General features: G+C 40.9%; 1 protein-coding gene and 1 non-coding gene across 4 annotated transcripts in view; one reads left to right on the top strand and one right to left on the bottom strand.

Moving 5' to 3' along the window:
* Nucleotides 1–19,200, bottom strand: part of raly (RALY heterogeneous nuclear ribonucleoprotein) — a 119,185-nt gene that overhangs the window by 54,096 nt on the left and 45,889 nt on the right. Inside the window, exon 1 of one of the 3 annotated variants that reach the window (XM_047584126.1) lies at nt 5,640–5,719. The exons of the other annotated variants lie outside the window; for them this stretch is intronic. The gene's annotated coding sequence lies outside the window, so the exon portion shown is untranslated. Of the gene's footprint in view, nt 1–5,639; nt 5,720–19,200 lie in introns of those variants that run through there. 3 annotated transcript variants of the gene reach the window in all.
* Nucleotides 15,949–16,022, top strand: trnai-aau. The gene has a single exon. It is a non-coding gene; the product is annotated as a tRNA-Ile (tRNA).

Here is a 19,200-nt window from a genome sequence, read left to right as displayed (position 1 = left end):
AATATACTTTAATACCACTCCAACACTGGTGGAAATGTACTCTCCATTTCTGGGTCCATTTCGTTGTTGTTTTCCTCAAGGCGGCGGGAACCTCGAAAAGTACATTACAGCCTTTCATCATAAAAATAACCGCTTTGAACATCATACAGTGATGATGTACATTTAACACTGTAAAAGCAGCTTGAGGCTTTGCTTTAAAACGAGAAGTTATTTCAAATAATTTTCCTGACTACAGGCTCTTTGATTTTTGTTATTGTGTCAAAGCAAATGAAACTTCATAGAAACAAGCAGTTATTTGTGTGCGCACAGTGACATAAGAACACAATCCCACCTTTTTACTGTTCTTACTTGTATTTCCTTTTAGTCTCTTGAAAAAATACCAGTGGTAAAATTATGTTCTATTGGACAACGTGCAAAAAATTGAGCTGTGGAAATTTGGGATGTGGAGAAGTGTCAGTGTTTAGATCTTCAACTAACATATGTTTATGCTGTCATCCAATTAGGTGAGATGCACCTGCATGAGCCTTCTCTTAACACCACGATCCAACTACCACATGAAATTAATCGAACTCAAACCGAGAACTTGTAGATTTTTTATGTTTTATACATAAATTTTCCTTCATCATTTGCTCTAAAATCTGTCCAGGAATCAAAGACACCGACCCACTGTGAAGGCAGCGTGAGGCCTCAGTCACGCCGGCATTTATAAACAGTTCAAGTTCAAGCTTGATCTGGGCTGACATTCAGATATTCCCTGTTGTCCAAACTGTCTTCACCACTTTCACTTTGGAGGTAATATCTTTTTTAATAATTTACTTCACCAAAAACACAAGATAATATTGTGTATTTTACTAAATAAAATACCATATTGTTGCGTTAGTCATGACTATGAGTTAATTGCCTTCACAAAGTGTTGTTTGTATTGGAATGCCCTATTCTATTTGACATATTCTACCTCTTAAATCAAGCCCCTGACCAAAACTCATATATTAAAGTAAAAAATAAATAAATAAATAATTAAGCTAATACTTAAACTACGGTAATAAAAGCTAAATTGAGCTGAAACTAGCAAGTGAAACAAAACTGAACTGAAACCAAACTTTGAGAAACACCAATGAAAACCTGCCATTGCCTTCTGATTTACAAACAATGCCTCTTTGTGTTTTTTTTTTTTTTTCCATCAAATGTCCCAGACTGAAACGAAGCCACTGTGCGGCTGGTGGTCGTCACGTTTCCAGGCAGCTTTTCCAAGAACATGCGCGAATGAATTTTGCAGTGCAGCATTGAATTGAATCGTGCACGGCCCTGAGGAAGACACCTGGTGACTGAATGAAATATCCAGGTGTGGACACAGAAGCACAATATGTTTGGTGAGTCTGACCAGCTTTGAACAGTGATTCGTGCATGCTTGACAGCCTGCTGCTCACTGCTGGCTTCATCCCACTTGAGTCTTCCATTCTCACTAAGGGCAACATTAGCTGTCTCCATTGCCTCCACAGGTTGCCTATAAATCATTGCCATGCAGGCCAACAGGCAGTAATAGAGACAGATAGTCTCTCTTAGACTGCATTAATGAACTGTTGTTCCTGGAACCGGGACAGCCGATGGACAGATCGATACTGCATTGTTTTCAGCTCCGCAATCACTGCAGGCCCGACATCAGTTCACTATCAGCACAGGTAGACAATTAATAAGAGGGCAATTTACTGAATCAACCATTCATTAAATAACAGTTTTATAGATCCCCAACAATGAATGTATCCGCTTCCATTTTCAACTGAATGGAGGTGAGCTGGCTGTGGTCCAGCGTTCCCGTGAAGGCAGAAAGGTTGTGCTCCCCTGTCTTCCCATTTTCTTTGCAGGGAACACTGTTTACAAAATGGTGCAGAATACTCAAGTTCAAGTTTATATGACAATCAACCACAAAGCAATTTTTGAAAGTCGACATCAGACACGGTGCAACCGGCTTTCTGATGAAAACAATCCGAATGAAGCCTGGTAACTGATTTGCCACAGTTTGCAGAAACAAATCAAAAAGTGAAGGCCACATGACACTGTAGCAGGAATGCATTAGGATAAATGGTGGCATTTAAAATACAGTCTATAAATAAAAATAATGGGTTCTTATGCAGGTTTGGGTTGGATTTCCATAACACATTCAAAAGAAAACAATCGGACACAAGAAATGAGATGACGCACAGGAAAAACAAAGTAGGAGAACACAGTGTTAAAAACCAGCGTCCATGTCCGTGTCTAGTACCTTTTTCCTTTCTCTCATCCACTATTGTGGAGCCAAACTCACTTCATATCAGAATATGGGCCTGACAACGGGCGTGCCATTTTCTATTCTGATACAGAGAAAGAAATACCTCCACATGCAACTGGATACATTACAACCACTCAGAGCCATTTTAATGTGTTCTTGTGAAATGTCAGAAGTTGTCATAATCTGACCAAGTACAGTCCAAATACACCCGATGTGTTCTTGCTCCGTCAGTTTTATCGAGAACACATTGGAAGGTAACTCCTGTAGACTCAGGACACTGAGGTATCCCAGAATGCATTTAATGGGCCTCATCTGGTACGCTGCTGTTCCAAGTCCGTATTTACAATCAAACTTGTCAAGTAACGGAAGTCCGACAGTCATTCGGTCAAATTCAACTCAGCATAATCAGCGTGAAAAGAAGCAACTGCAGACCAACTTCCCGCATTAAAAAATTGCGTGCACTTTACGCCCAGTCCCCAGTATTGTATTCGGTCCTGTGTAACATCCTCTCATCTCACTATGTATTGCACCAATATGGTTAAAATGACAATTAAAGCCTCTTTGGCTATTTGACCTTTGAAGTCAGGCTGGCTTCCAGGCTATTTATCCCATTTTCCCAATACTCAATTTTCTTAATATGTGGGAAATTAAACTCCCCTCCTTTTGATTTTCACCTCATCTCTTTCCCTTTTTTCCCCCCCGCTCCTCGGCCCTCCTCTTTTCATTTCAACCATCCCACTGCTCCCTTTTCTCCCCCACGTTCCTCCCCACCTCACCTCCCCCATCCCGCCACCTCTCCCTTCTCTCCATCACGGTATTTAGTTCCTTCCTTGTTCTCCAGATGATGAACGACTGGTTGTTGCACTCATCCATCTACTGGGCAGCCTCATCTATCTATCCACCGCCTGCCCACACACACACACACACACACACACACACACAAACACACACGAGTGCGCGCGCACACGCTGCTCATATAACAAAGGAATTCACAAACATGCAATCTGAAACACTAAACAGTTTGAAACCCACACACACTCAACTCTGGGTATCCACTGAGAACAAAGATGAAGTGTAATTTGAATGGGCTTGGTTCTGCACACGCGCACACACACACACACTGCCTCAATAGTGTGTCACAGTACAGCTGCTGATTAAAGAGCCTCTATAGAAAATCGATACCTCCTTCATTACAACCCTACCTACCTCTCTCTCTCTCTCCCGTTCCCCACCTCCATACCTTTTCTCTCCATCCAGGCCGACCTGCCTCGTCCCTCAAGCTCACCACCTTCAGCTTCAGATGTGCATTATCGTAAAGGCAACACAGCGAAGTACACTGAACGCATTGTTGACAACTCATAATAAACTATGACTCACCACAGACGTGCGAATAATGGCTTCACTTTGGCCACGCAGCTTTAATGATTTAATACTGAGGGTGAAGGGAGAAGTTGTCTGAAGCACTCAGCATATCAAGTGTGTAAAGTGGGTGTACATAAAGTCACCACAAAAACGAATCTTTAAAAGGGAAAAATATGTGATCTACCCATATCATTTGTGTATATGTATGTAACGCATTTCCTTTAATAGTGGTCGGTATTTAATTAGTAGCTGATTCAATTAGTGTTCAATTAGTTATAATGGCCGGGGGCGTGGCTTACGCGAACAAATAAAGGCCGGCCTCAAATACAGCCTGGATGCACTCGTCAGCCAATTATAGTTTTAGTAATACACAGGCACCACAGGTGGCAGCAACTACATTTGAAGTGTCACATGAACCCAGATTGTCAACGAAACAGTCAAAACAACAGAGAGCTTTAGCAGCACGGCGCGAGGAAGACACCTTGACGTGAACTTTGAGAGGAAGGTTTTGACATATGCAGAGCAAAATACATGAGAGAAAGCTACGAAACGCTTTAATATTGACCCCGGAAGAAGAAGTTGTTTGGTTACCCCCTACCATTTAAGCTGTGGTAATTTCATTTCATGTGTGTAAGGCACCGTTAAAAAAACAAACTAGGTCAATTTTCCCAATAAATGGACCCTGTTTATTTCAAACTAAATTATGTAATTGATAAAATTATGTAATTTATTCGTTTATTAATCCTACCTGTTGTTGCGTGTATGGTGTGCCTGCTAAAGTGAAAAAAAAGAAGAGTAAATGGTGGGAAAACAAATATATCGTTACGCACCGATATGAAACAAAGGTAATTAAAATAAAGGCCTCATCTAATAAAAGCCTGCTTCCAATAATGACGGTGTTGTGGGCGGCTGAGTAAATAAGGCCCCGGCCGTTAGAGGAAATACAGTATGTATACACTGATCAGGCAGAACATTATGACCACCTGTCTAATATTGTCGCCAGATAATGGACATGTATCATACGGAGCATCAAAAGAAAAAAGGACTAAACACGCACTGTATAAGATACACAGTCATAATGTACTTCATACAGATAAAATCATTTTTTTGAAAGACTAATGCAAGCAATATTTAGAAGGAGGTAAACAATAAAGAGACTTCCATGAAACATCATCAAACTCACAAGGGAGACAACCAAACAAATAAAAGCACTGGATCCTGAAGTCACTCGGGGAGAATTTCATTGTCAGCCACTCTGCTAATGGAAAGTGTCTGAATCATTGATGAGTTTGTAAACTTGGATGTTTCACCCTAGTTGCTCATTAATTCATTCGTCTTCCGTGAACTCTTATTCTCGAGAGCAAGAAGGAAAAGATTATAGGAATATGGTCCCCCTCTTGTGGACTACTGGGTACAGCTGTGAGAGAAACGTGGCTATGCAATGAAGCTGAAACAGCCAGGTTGGCATTTACTCATAATCGTGGTGTCTGAGAAATAATCCATGCAAAAGAATTCCTGTAAAAACAAACAAACAAAAAAAATACATGCATTTAAAAAATTGTGATGGAAAGCAATGATATTTCATGTGTCATGCTCAAGATGTGAGAGGGTTACTGTTGAGCCCTTCGTCGACAACACACAACACAACTAGAGATTGACCGATACAGATTTTTTAGGAACGATACCAATATTTTTCATCAGCCGTGGCCGATACCTGCTGCTGATTTTTCTATTTGGAGGCGATTCTGCCTTTTCTCCCTCCATTAAATAATAAAAGTTACACAGTGACAACAAATGTTGCAACTCTCAATTTAACCAAGAACACAAACATTTATTGAACCTTAAGAATATTAAACGCTCATATGCAAACAAAACAAACAGGTTAAAAAAGAGGTAGAGCACAGAGTTGAAATTGCAGAAACACCCCCAAGGACTGTCTCATTACCAAAAGAATTACCACACCCCCTCAACACAACACTGCTAAATACGACACCGTTTTGGAGAAACTGACCTGGTGTTGTGGTGTTTACTTGGTTTTCCACCACCTTACCGTCTGTTCGTCTGTCTCCTCTCTGCAGTTGTGGATTATGGGATCAACACTTAAAAGAGAAAATACTAAGAAGTGAGGTAGGGGCTGGGGCTCAAACACACCCACGCAAACAACGTACACGCACCGGATCTGGGGGCGTGTTTAATTTATCCTCCTAGTGCAGATTAAGGAGCTGTTAAAATCTGTCCACCCTGGGCTTGCCTCCCAAAATAACATTTACTCCTACACACCTTGCATCAAGATGAAACGGCCGTCCGATGGTTTGTGCGCCAACATTTTTTAAGTATAAATGTATTTGCTTGGGCGTTCTTGTCTGAGCGCCAACAGTGGACACCTGTTGTTTTGTCTTTTTATGCCGATTTTTCGCCTCTGTACCAAGTTGGACGTGGGCCTGTGAGGTTGTGCAGCTGTATCACAAATCTCCCATCAATCAGCTGTTTGCATCTTGGGGGCTGATTTCGTGCAGTAATTGCCGCCTGTTTCTGTGACTCATTCTCTTCCCACTTTTTTTTTTTATGAGAAATGCAATTTCTTTTCATTCCTGCTCTTTCAATGTGATGCATAAATAATCTTTACAAATGTGGGCTAAGACTGATTAGGATAATTGCATCTCTGCCATGAAAAGCTCCAGTTTAAGGCAATTAGGGGCTGTATAGGCAGTCTGACTCTTACTGTATATTATTAATTCTCTCCACATTTCGTTTTTGTCCTTCACGGCAGGAACATACATATACTACACAACAGCTTACGTACTGCCCACTCCAGAAAACAGTTAGATCATATAGTATGAACCCATTAGCAACACTTGAATACTAATGAGCGACTTAAAAGCCTCAGATTAGAATGTCTGTTCAATTAAACCTCATTGACACACGTGCATGCTGCTCTCACGTATATATTGATGAATACCATATCCACACGGGTGTGCTTGGTGTTTAATTTACTCACATACTGTAGTGGTCTCACACCTAAAACACACACACTCCTAACACATGCTTGAGTGCAGCAGCTCGATCTTAACTGAATCCCCAATCACACTCACACCAGGGGTTGCACAGACTAGCGGACTAATCAGTTTGCCGACTTCTCAGCTGTGCCACGACGCTTTAAGCACTGATCACCCCACAAGCATGAATGCCCTTTAACCTTAGGCTGGTTAGCTCATTTGGTTAGTGTGTGGTGCTAATAATGTGGGTTCAGGTTGTGGGTTCAATTCCCGTATTGGCCATAAACTTTTACAATGTTTCACTCTGGCAAGAACCCTAGCCCAAAACATGCAATGAAATGTGTATGCAGTTGAGGGGGTGCTGTGGAGTAGTGGGTAGAGGAGGAGCATCTCACAATGTGGAGTACCATTAAATGCTATTGATGGTGCTGAGTTGCAGCCTGTTTTTATACAGGCTATACATACACACGCAGCACACAGTATGTAGCACATGAGCTGTCTGTGTATGTATTCAGGTCAAGAATATAGATTTTCATTCATTTTCCACTGCGTTTTCATCAGACTTGACTTTCATCACATAATAGTTGGCTTTAAAAAATTCTGAAGTTGTGCAACCCACTGAAGCTGACCGGAGACAAAGGGACAGAGGGCTTTCCGTCTCTCCCATAGATCTGCGCTGGTCTAAGTAAATTGTCACTGGCAGCCGATCCCATCCCGTCCCTCTTAACCAATTCATTTGCAGTCCTCCCCAATCCAACTGCAACTGAGATGGACGTGCGGCGCTGCTCTCATCAGCTGCTTCTTATTCACATCAGCAGCTCGCTCAATTATTTTATAACTTAAGCTTGTTTTTTTTTGTTTTTTTTTTGTCTGGACTGTTACCTGTTTGGGATTCTGCCAGATAAACCGGCTCCTGTGGCTTAATGCCGGGAAAAGGGTTTGCGTTGATTTGTGGCCTGTTCATGATGCTAATACAATATGACAGTATCATAAACAATCATAATATTTATTCTTAATTTGCATAAACCACCAGTGTGTACCAACATGAACACATTTTCCTGTTGCATTATGAGAAATCTTAGGAAAGCTGATATTTACCACATGTTGCCATTAATTAGTGCAGATAGTGTTGACTGTGATTTACAGGGCTTGGATCCAAGGTTCAACATTCAAGAACCTGTGTTAACTATTGACAAATTAACATTAAAATATTAATTAAAAATGCAGAGTTAATTAAAACATACAGCAGAGATAAGAAAGGCTGTTTCTCCCACTCCCACTGTGGAGCTACATATATGATGACAGGACACAAAGAAAATGATCTAAACAGACGATATGCAGAATTCACAAGTGGAACTATACAGTGAATGTACACTGTTATCGATATTCACCGATCTGCCACAACATTAAAACCACTGACAGGTCAAGGGAATAGCACTGATCTAGTGTAATCTCCAAACCCATCTAGACCAGACCAGGTGCCCCAACCCCACAGCAATGACACTCTAGGATGCAGCCTGACATAGACACACACAAAAAACACTGAAAACAGAACAAGGTGTTGACCTGGCCTCCAAACCCACCAATCTAGTACTAGTCCAGTTGACTTTCTTTAAAGTTTTTTTTTGGATATACCATGACCCGAATGACTGAGAAGCTTCACAAAAAACGTGACTGACCTCTAGTAGATACTAAGCATAAAACAGATCTACACTGTATATTCTTTGCTCATTTGCCACTGTCAATGCTTGGGGCTTTGCCGGGAGCCCATCCGCAGATACTGAAGTAAACGCACAAGCGTTCTGATTTCAGTAACAGAAACTTCCACCACAAGCCGGCGCTGTGTGCAAGCGCGTCGCCTTGAATCTTGGAAAACCCCTACGGAGGACTACAAAACACTCCACAAATCCGACTCTGATGACATAAATGGAATGAAAATGGCCCGGATAATTTACTGGTGATTGCAATTTGGATGGGAAATTGACATTGCTCAGTTTAAAAAAAAAAAAAAAAAAAATGCAAAATTTGCAAACGCAACGGAAAGCAACATTTTCCAAAGTCCATCAGCGTCTGCTTTATGTAGCCTAAACAGTCACTGCTGTCTGATGCGAGACGTGAGGCTGCAAGTGCCGGGATCTTCTCCATTATGATGCTAGTGTATAGTGTTCTTTTCAGCTGTCGTAGACCATTTCATTTACACATTAAATTTTATTAGGTCTTTATTCAAGAACTGAAACATTTCTGACAGCCTGGTCCTGCAACACTGAGACCCAGAACAGACCCTGTCAGTGTGCCGTGCAGCCTTGCACAGGAAGTGCTGGTGCTGAATAAAGAAAATGATGTTCAGCCCGTCAACACAGTTACCTGATCAGGCTTATTTTGATGCTCATCTGCTGCACTCCATATAGATTTTCTGTTATTTTTACAGATCCCTGTGTTAGCTCTGGATGTGTCACCAGCTACTCCAATATAAAAATCTAGACCGGACCAGTGACATAACACCATAATAACCTATAAATAACTTATCCTTATGTTTTAGTGCAAAAAAATACAAGAACATACATACCACCCGTTTACATAACATTTTATGAACAAACTAAAATCATTGCTGTCATCTGTAGTTTAGTTATAGGTCTCAGTGTCGTGTTAAGTTTGCATCATAAACCACGTATTCCATGCAAATGGATGTATGTATGTGTACTGACACACCCAATCATGTCAGTGCATTGTTGCGGCCCTACACAGGAAGTTGTTTACCGGTACTGAAGAAAGAAAATGATATACAGCATGTTGATAAAATCTTATTCAGTAACCTGATCAGGCTCATTCTGGAGCTCATATGCTGCAAAATATAAATATTTTCTGTGATTCATACGGTGCATTTTGTCCCCAGACGCCCGTGCTAGCTCTGGATGTGTTACCAGCTACCCCAATATAAAAATCTAGCTCATTAGCCGTTGCTGGTGCTGTCCACAGTCTGTTTATCAGCGCTTGTGTGCTGCTGTTGGAGACGTGCTGAGTTAGTGAGAATAACTGCCGGTGTCAAAAAAAAACAAGAACAACGCTCCCAGCAGAAACCCTGAGAGGAATCCCATATCGCTGCAGCCAAGCGTCTCTCTGCTCCTTCTTATGACCATCAACCATCCTGCCAGGGCACAGCCACTGACTGTTGTTCCAAAAGCTGACTTTTGATTAACGGAGGTCACCAAAGAACCGGCAAACTACAGCTCCAAAGTTTCATCCAACACAGAGCCAGACACTGCCTCCACGCTGCACGGCTCGACTCGGCTGGATATTTGTCTTCAGGTGATAATAACAGGACCAGACTTGTTCAACACATTATACCAGAATTAATTGGGTTATTTTATCATTTTAATTTTGAAAGTTAACGCCAATTTAATGGAGTTAATTTGAAGTTTAATAAAAGCATCAAATATTAACATTTTCAAGTTACAGCGTCGTAACTACGACGTAAGAATTTAATTTATTGAATTGCTTCGTCATTCATTTGACAAACACACTCAGCTGTGCGGCGCAGCACAGGCTATGGGACACGCAGTCCTGGCAGTCGTCATTAAACAGTGCGGTTTGCATACTGCTTATAATGCAGCCACTTCGTGATCCGTCTCTCAACACCTCAGCGCCAAACCGAGGCTGTGTTCTTTCTCCTAATTAGAGCCAAACAAACAAATAACAGGCAAAAGCAGGTGACAGGAGGCCGGATGGGAACTCACATCTTATGTGGCGTCTCATATTTTAAGACGTTCTCGGTATCGTAGAGAAAAGGAAAAAGAGACTTTCATATATAGTCAAACCGCACAAATAAAGTCACACATTGAATTCATGGAGTTACGAAGCAGTTTCAGAATCATTCTTCACAGCGTTAAGCTTTTGATAATGTTTTTATATAGCAGAGTGTTGTAAATAAGGGGTGTCAAACTCATTTTAGTTCAGTGGCCATATACTGTCAGATTTGATTTCAAGCGGGCCGGACCAGTAACAAAATAAATAACAACAACTTCTATTTTTATTTTTTTTTTTTAGTACAAATCATCAACTGTATAATATGGATGCCATGTCTCCACTTCCTTGCATTGGCCAAATTGACGCTATTTTCCCTGGGACACGGGCAGCAACGTGGAGCCACGATATCAATGACCCGACCACACTCCCTCCAGTCTCATTTCCATTTTCATTTAATTAATACTATTATCTGCTCTAAATCCACCAGTTACAAGGAAAGGTTGGATTATACACTGTTCTTATTTTTAAAAGTTGTCCCACGAGAGTGCTTTACAGAGTGGTTGGCGTGGCAACTGGTGGTTGTCATTATGTCACATCCTGTTTCTATAGCATCAAATAACTAACTAGAACAAACAATAACACTTGAACATACTTCAACATTATTCTAACTACCTAAAAGTACTCAAAACATCCTTTAAAAAACACAGAGGAGTTAGAGCTTATGATCTATACCACGGCCAAACACCAGGGGGAGCTCTACTTGCTTTGGCTTAATTTTTGAGTCCGCCATCCATCTTTATATGTCTGTGGTACAAATACATACAGACTATGCTTTTTATAGCACATTTTTATTAATGACCTAAAATGCAGAGTGCAAGAAGGCTTTTTTTTATTATTATTTTTTTTTATTGTTTTACACTTATACAGCTAAAGCAAGAAGAGCTGTCTGGTGATAGACTGGTGACCTGTCCAGATATATACGTCCCCAACCCCTCGCTCAACCCTCTCGAGAACAAGTGGTCATGAGAAATTAATAAATGATATGAGAATGACTGAGTTTGTTTTATTTAAAAACTGCAGTTAGTGTCATTTTTGCACTTTGCATGTCGTGTGCCAGATTGGACCCTCCAGTGGGCCAGTTTTGGCCACATGTTTGACACAAAATAAAATGTTTTATGCACATGAGTGGTGTAGTATTAGACGTATTATTACATGATTTTTGCAAAACAAATAATAGAAGAAAATCTGTTTTAATCACGATGAAGAAAGAAACAATTAAGAAAGTTTTTTTTTGGCCTTAGGTTAATTACAATTGAAAAGGTTTATTTCAAGAAGTTGTTAAAGTTTGGTCCATGAGTAGATTCTTGTTTTTTTTGTTTTTTTTTTTTTAATATGACCACTTAAACAATCCACCAAGAACTTTAAGTGTCCGTAACCATATTGGCTCTACTTTCTGCCTCTGTCCTTCCTCCTTATCTGTCCCTCTCCACTCTCCTGATTGTCTGCATGTCTCACTCCGTCTCTCTCCCTGCAGGAAGCAGGAAAAAGAAGACACTAAGATAGCAGGATATAACAACTCAGGTTCCTGCCGGTGGCTCCAGACTGGCATTTCAGTTGATTGGCACCGCGGGCGGTTAACACCGCGGCACATACAGGATGTTAATAGGAACCGCAGCCCGAGGACACACTCACATTCCGGACCCCGTGTGTGCGTGCGTAATTGATGGACACTTTTTCACATTTCTGTGCGAGACTTCTGTTTCCCCACGCAGGCATTTCAAAAATCATTAAAATGTGTGTCAGTGTTTGTGCATTTTTATCTCCGTTACTACAGGCTATAATTCTACATCTGCCAACGTTTTCCATGTGTGTGTCCGCGCGTCTGTTTGATTAATTCCTGAATCAGTCTCTGCACTCTCTGCCAATTATCTGTCAATTTATCACATACTGAAACACTGCACTATCAGTCCTGTGGCCTCAAGGTCTTGGGTTTGAATCCCGTGAGGAGAAAGTTAAAGAAAAAATGACCTCCGTTATCTTTGCGGCTTCTTTGGGTGACTGATAATCTTCTGTGTGTGTGTGTGTGTGTCTCAAGCAAATGCATCCATGCTGGAACTATTCAATCTAGTGAGTATAATTTTGAAGCACTTTACTTGTAAGTGTAGTTTTTTTTTTTTTTTGCACCACGTCACACTCCAACACGGTTCGGATGGAAATATTCCACTTTTAACTGGAGATTTAGGTTTGTCAAAAATATCTCTTTCGTTCCTCATTAATCTACAGGATGTATGTTCGTATTGGTGATGAGTGAGCATTCAGCATCCTTCACCCTGAGAAGAAGAGTTTTATTTTTTTGGAGGCTGGGCCTGGATGAGAATTTTACGTTCATCTCTGAACTGAAACTGAAGTTCACAGCTCATTTGATTTTCTGCTTTTCAAAATATCCAACCTTGCTTCGTCTAGTCGCCTCATCCTGAACACACTATATGCGGAGGTGTTGAATGAGCATTCGCAAACCCCACTGAGCATAATCTGAACCTTCATTTGTCCTTACACTTCCTTTGTCCTTTTCTCAATCTCACCACTCTGTAATTTTCGCTATTTCTCTACTCCTGTGATGTTTTTTCCTTTGACCTCAAAGTGTCCATTGCCTCTCTTTGTAGTCGCGCACACACACACACACACACACACACACACACACACACACACACACACACACACACACACACACACACAGAGGACAGAGCGGACAGAGCCCCAGGGTGAAGGATGCTGAATGCTCACTCAAGTAAGAAACAAGGGGTGAGGCCCACTTTAACCTCGACTCCGCTTTCCCTTTCTGCCCAAACGCTACATTGACATCCCTCCCTTCCTTTCCTCCTCAGTTCCCTTTTTCTTTTGCTCTATATTTCAGGACAAACCTTTGTTTTGAGCTCAGCCGCATGCTTAAATATACATAAGCACTGATACTATTTAAACGTTTCAAATAAATAACATACACTGCCTGATGGGGGGAAAAAAGTCGCCACCTGGATTGAACTAAGCAAATAGGTACAAGCCTCCTAATGGATAATTACTTCATGGGTGATTATCTTTCAGCCGGCAACAAGTTATTAACCCCAACCGATGCGATGAGTAGCTTCTCATTTGTTAAACAACCATGTGGAAAGACACATCTCGCGGTCATGGAAAATATGTTTGAGAAGGGTCAAATTATTAGCATCTAAGGAGATTGAAGCAGAAACTACTAAAACTGGGTTAAGGACTGTCCAACGCATTATTAAAAACTGGAAGGATGGTTGGGAACCATCACCTTCAAGGACGAAAATTGTGAGAGAGTGGTTCGGGAAGCATGAGACATTCTTTTCACACATGGACTGACCTCCACAGAGTCCAGACAGGATGTGCTGGAGAAGGCTTTGTGCAGCTGTCAGACTCTCCCATCATCAATACAAGATCTAGGTGAAAAATTAATACAACACTGGATGGAAACAAATCGTGTGACTTTGCAGAAGCTTCTTATTGAAACAAAGCCACATTGAATGTGTGCTGTAATCAAAGGTGGTCCAACAAAATAGGCAGTGTATGTAAGTACCCCAGTACCGCTTTATCTAGCAGGCTGAAAACACGTATGAAGATGGACGGCGGAACTGCTTCTCAAAAGTGAAGCCAAAGCAAGTAGAGCTCCCCCTGGTGACCATCTGCAGTATAGATCCTAAGCGCAAAGGATAGTTTCTCTCATTTTAGGTAGTTAATATAATGCAGTGTGTATTATGTAAATTTTTCTGATAAGTTTTGTTTTAGGTATTTGGCACTATGGAAACATTTCTTTGTAACTGGTGGAGGCAGAGATAGTATTAATAAAACGAAAATGTGAGTGAGTCTAGAGGAAGTGTGGGCAGGTCATTGATATCGTGGCTCCAAACTCACTGTGCCGCCACTGTATCCCTGTGAATCTAGCGTCGGTTTGGGCAATGCAAAAGAGTGGGGACGCCTTGTCCATATTTATATACAGTCTATGGGATTGACTCACTTTTGCGACAAGCGATCATTTGAGTAACTGCAGTTTCATTTTTTAGCCCAGTCATATATTTTGCATTGTGTAGATCAATACAGATCTACTATGTGCATTCAAATGACACTGAACAATATTAAACAAATCAATAATAGAACTGCTTTAAATATTAATCCCTGGGCCAGGAGATGCTGTAGATTCCCTCTATATCAAAAACCTAATGCTGACGTTTTGTTAACATTTACTGCATAGTTCATTATATGCACTAGTGTAAACAACCAAGAGATCGGTTAATTTAGATTCAGGCTGTGGTTTCTAGTCCTATTGAATTATATTGTGTTGCACTGCCACATGTTCCTATTTGTATTTGTTTCAACATAAACTGAACATTAGAACAAACGTGAAGGTGAATTCAGTGCAGGACTGTTCCTATTCATGAATCGTTGTTTGTTTTGCATCCATAGTAAATTGATCACACCTGAAAACACAAACACTATTAAAGCTCAAACTCGACTTTGTTAGAAAGTAAATCCTGCTAAATTTGCCTGTAATATCATTTTAATATAGCAGTGATTTATAGTGACAACTATTTGCATTTCAAAGGCAAATAAAGAATTCCAGCAGCAAAGTGCCATTTCTTTTGCTTGTTATTGTAAAAACTCTTTGAGAAGATGCAGCAGCATGACTCATCCTCCACTGTTCTCTGAATATCAAGTTTGATGCATCAAGATAAACAGGTGGCACCAATTCTCCAGCTGGGTGCCATTAAACCACCGCTGAAGAAGAAGAGTGCGTGACAAGAAGAAATAATTAAGAAAGAGCATTGTGGGAAATCCAACATGTCTCTGCGCCGGCCCACACAAATTTGATGTCTGCTGACATTTTTCGTCTCTTCAGAGGAGAGGGTCCGTTCGTCATGATTTATTTGAGTCTGTTGTCATTACATTGCACTTTGTGGCACTTAGATTTTTTTTTTTTCACTACACCCACTTGTTCCACCTCAGTCAAAAATAAAATAAATGTATTTTTTCCACATTTCCATTCAGATGTTTTTATGCACCCAATTTAAGCCATATTTTCTTCTCTCTCTGGCTGATATGTTGTTTAGAGAACACGATACGTGTTGTCATCTGAATCATCCAAAGCCGGGACAGAGCGGGGTGGGAAAGAGAACCTTGAACTGGACCGTCGCTCACTTCACCCCTCCCTGCAGTCTGTGGAAAAATCCTGTCAGAGCATCTCATTGGACTGAAATTATCTGGTACTATCTGGTTTTGCAAATCTTAAAACTCCTCAAGCGCTTACAGACTCATCCTGCTTGCAGATCACTGCGAAAAATGTTGTGTTTGATATTCAGGATTTAAAATCTGGATGATTGCATCACTACTTTCAAAGTCAAGAAATGAGTCGATACGGATACTGACCGTGCTGTCAAGCGAAGCTAATCAAGGAGAATTTTAAAAACGTATCTCACCTATAGTTCAATAGCCGACCATACTGACCACATGTGCCCAAACCTTTGTTTTTTTTTTGTTTTGTTTTTTTGTTTGTTTTTCCAGTTTTGTGGCTGATTAGCTCAGTTGGTTAGAGCGTGGTGCTAATAACGCCAAGGTTGCAGGTTCGATCCCCGTACAGGCCAAACATTTTCCTGCAATGTCTGTGTTGTGTGACAAGTAAGGGTTTTTCTATTTCTATTCTTGACTGGTAAACCAGCTTGCAGGTACACTACTGCCACCTAGCAAACTGGGGTGGATCAACAGATTTACAATACGTTGTTGTAACATAGGCTATTTTTGGTTTACATCCAATTCCCCGAGATCATGTGTTATTGTGCATTTAATGCGGCCTGATCCACCATGATAAGCTACATAATATTGCGTAGTGTGTGTAGCACTGCCATCACATCTTGTAGTGTGTGCAAGTTTGAGATTAAAGAGATGAATATCTGTGAAGCCTCTCCTTAAGTGTGCGATAAAACCCGATTCCAAAATCATGTGGGGTAATAAAACTCCTGCAGTTGTAGCTCTGCTTTAGGGTAACTACCTTCAGTTCAACTACTTACACTCTGCCATTTCTTTATAACTTTCTGAGGAAATTCCTCAAAGCAACACTAAATATTTTCATATTTCTAAGTAAAGTGCTGAAATAATAATGGAGCTATGTGCACCACTTTTATGAACTAAACGTTTTTACTTCCTTCATTCCCGTATTCACACCTGTTTCAGAACTAGAATTATATTCGTACCATCCTGCAGCCTTACGCTTAAACATAAACCCTGTTTAATACTAAAGTGAGGCAAGTGGATGCAAAGTCGTGATATTCTTTTCTCTGTGAAAACTGTGCACGCACGCACACACACAAACTACTAATGTATTCACACGTGCATGTACAAATATGTTTAAACCCTGTTTATATGCCAAAATTTAAATTTGGGTAAACAGATTTAGTAGGTGCGCAGACAGTGAAGCGTCTTTTAGAGGAGATAGGACATAATGAATAGGACAGGAAGGAGCAGAGAAGACTAAAGGGGGTGAGGACATGGGCCGGAGATAAAGGGAGAAGAGGGATGGATTCAGACGTAAAGAGGAAACGAACCGTGAAAAGGAAAGAGGCGGGAGAGAAGAGGGAAGCAAAGGTGAGGACGACAAGTGAAAATATAGACAGGAGCAGATGACTGAAGTGCACTCATTGAGTGTGGTCAAACTCTGACTGACAATCGACAGGCGTTCAGTTGACATCTCCAAGGCACCCAGGTAACCATGGAGACCAGTGATGGAAAGGGAGAATAGAAAAGACTTCACAATCTGAACCCTGATGACTGGAAACATGATGTGACAAACCACATGGAATCTACCCAACTACTTCCTGGTTTGTTTTGGTGTTGGTCACTGCTGATGCTGCTGCATGTATCCGGACAGTTTCTGCATCACCTGTGTTTCCCAGATACTCTTCCGTTTGTACATACTTTTTGTTGTCAACTTTCCCATTGGTGAACCACCTCGGTGTACTTCCCTCTCGAGTTTTTCAGATTTTTGATCTTTGCCTCTTTCCTGATAACTGAGTGTTGTCTCATCCCTAGTAAGTTTCCACCTTGACTATTTTAGTGGAAAACGTTTTTGGCTCACTACTACGTGTTTGGATATTTTTCTCAGGTATTAAACCTCAGATTTTGATTCTCCCCTGCACATTATTCTTTTGTCCTTTCGCCAGATCTTTGTATCTGAGTCATTCTTTGTTTGTTTTTCGGTCAGCACAAATAATAGTCACCAAGGAATGTGCATAGTTGCACCTAAAGCTCACTGGCTGAGCAGGCTCCCCATAAACGAGACTATACGGCCCTCACCTTACCGCGGTGACACTTTCCTTCTCTCTTGCCCAATTATTTCCTGCTTATTACTTAAAACCCTCCAAAGAAAGCACAAAAAAAGCCAAGAAAGTAACTTGAAATGAGAAAATAACACCATTCAGCAATCAGTGCCTAAACAATTCAGTTGTGCATTATGCATATAGTATACTGAGAATATGAGATTAAAATAAATAATAGGTTTATTTCTCAGTAAGAGACAATAAGAATATAGCCATGCGCCATCATGCATTTATGAACTATGGGACCTATTCTAACCCATATAGACAAAAATACAACAGACAGATACAACAAAAAAATAACCATTTCTAAAATTAATCAAATTTGCTCTCTGCAAAGGAAAGACTGTGACAGTTGCGAAAGCTGTGTTTTTCATGGGCTGTGACCTGGAGGAGATTTGTTCCACGGGGTGTTGTTTTGTTTGACGTGAGGCGTTGTCATACATAGTGATGTGAAAATATTACTTCAGCACTGAACCCTGGTTGCTGTGAAGGATTACTCTGCTACGAGAAGCAGGAGGAGACTCTGACTGCTCAGCTATAATACTCTCTCTGCTTTTACATGACGGTTCAGATTCTCTACAAAACTATCAGCCATAAAGAGCCCTGGGCTTGTCACGTGGTCGTGTGTGCATGCTCCTTTTACTGGTGTCAAAGTCACTGCAGTAAAAACAGACACTAATGTGTCTCTGCGTGTGTATTCAGCTCAGTATATGTGCGTATGGCTGTGCGTTAGCGTCCACGCCTTTATCTGTATTTTATATTCGCTTCCAATTAAGTCCAATTACTTTAGCCTTTACAAAGCCACAGCTGTTCTCATGTGTGTGGTTTTATGCGCCTGTGTTTTACAGCCTGTTAAAGAGCCATGCTCTTGTTAACGTTATGGTGTTTAGATTTTACAGCAGCAGGGGTGCATTATCATGCTAACAACAACCGCTGCACATCCGCAAGTTTTTATTAAAAACCTCCGACACTGTCGCTCTGTGTGTGCACTTAAATGTGGCGGACTTGTGTGTGAAACGGTGCAATGTAATTTTCATGTGGCGCGTTCGTACAGTGACATACGGCAGCAGTTTTGTTTCTCCACATCAAACACATATTTAACGCATTGTTTTTGGTACTAGGGGCTTGTCGACAACACAGACGCCTCCTAGAAGACAGATGGGGAGCCCCGGGGGGGTCCCTGCAGCAAACTAGCAGCAGTTCATCAAGTGTGTGCAAATACGTTTTCTTAAGATGAAGCCATGAAGCATTTTACGATGACATGTGTATATGTAAGTCCAATAACACAACTGCATTATGCACTCATCTGAAAAGGCACCAGCTAACGTTAGCGAGAAATAGTCCAAAACAGCAGCATATTAACAACTTCACCAAACATCTTGCCGTAACAGAGAAAAGGACGCTTCACATCAGTAATGTGCTGGTGAATTTCAAGTTATTAGACCTTTAG

This window comes from Mugil cephalus, chromosome 4 (assembly GCF_022458985.1).
Source record: "Mugil cephalus isolate CIBA_MC_2020 chromosome 4, CIBA_Mcephalus_1.1, whole genome shotgun sequence".
Taxonomy (NCBI): domain Eukaryota; kingdom Metazoa; phylum Chordata; class Actinopteri; order Mugiliformes; family Mugilidae; genus Mugil; species Mugil cephalus.
This window is presented reverse-complemented; position numbering and strand designations above follow the sequence as displayed.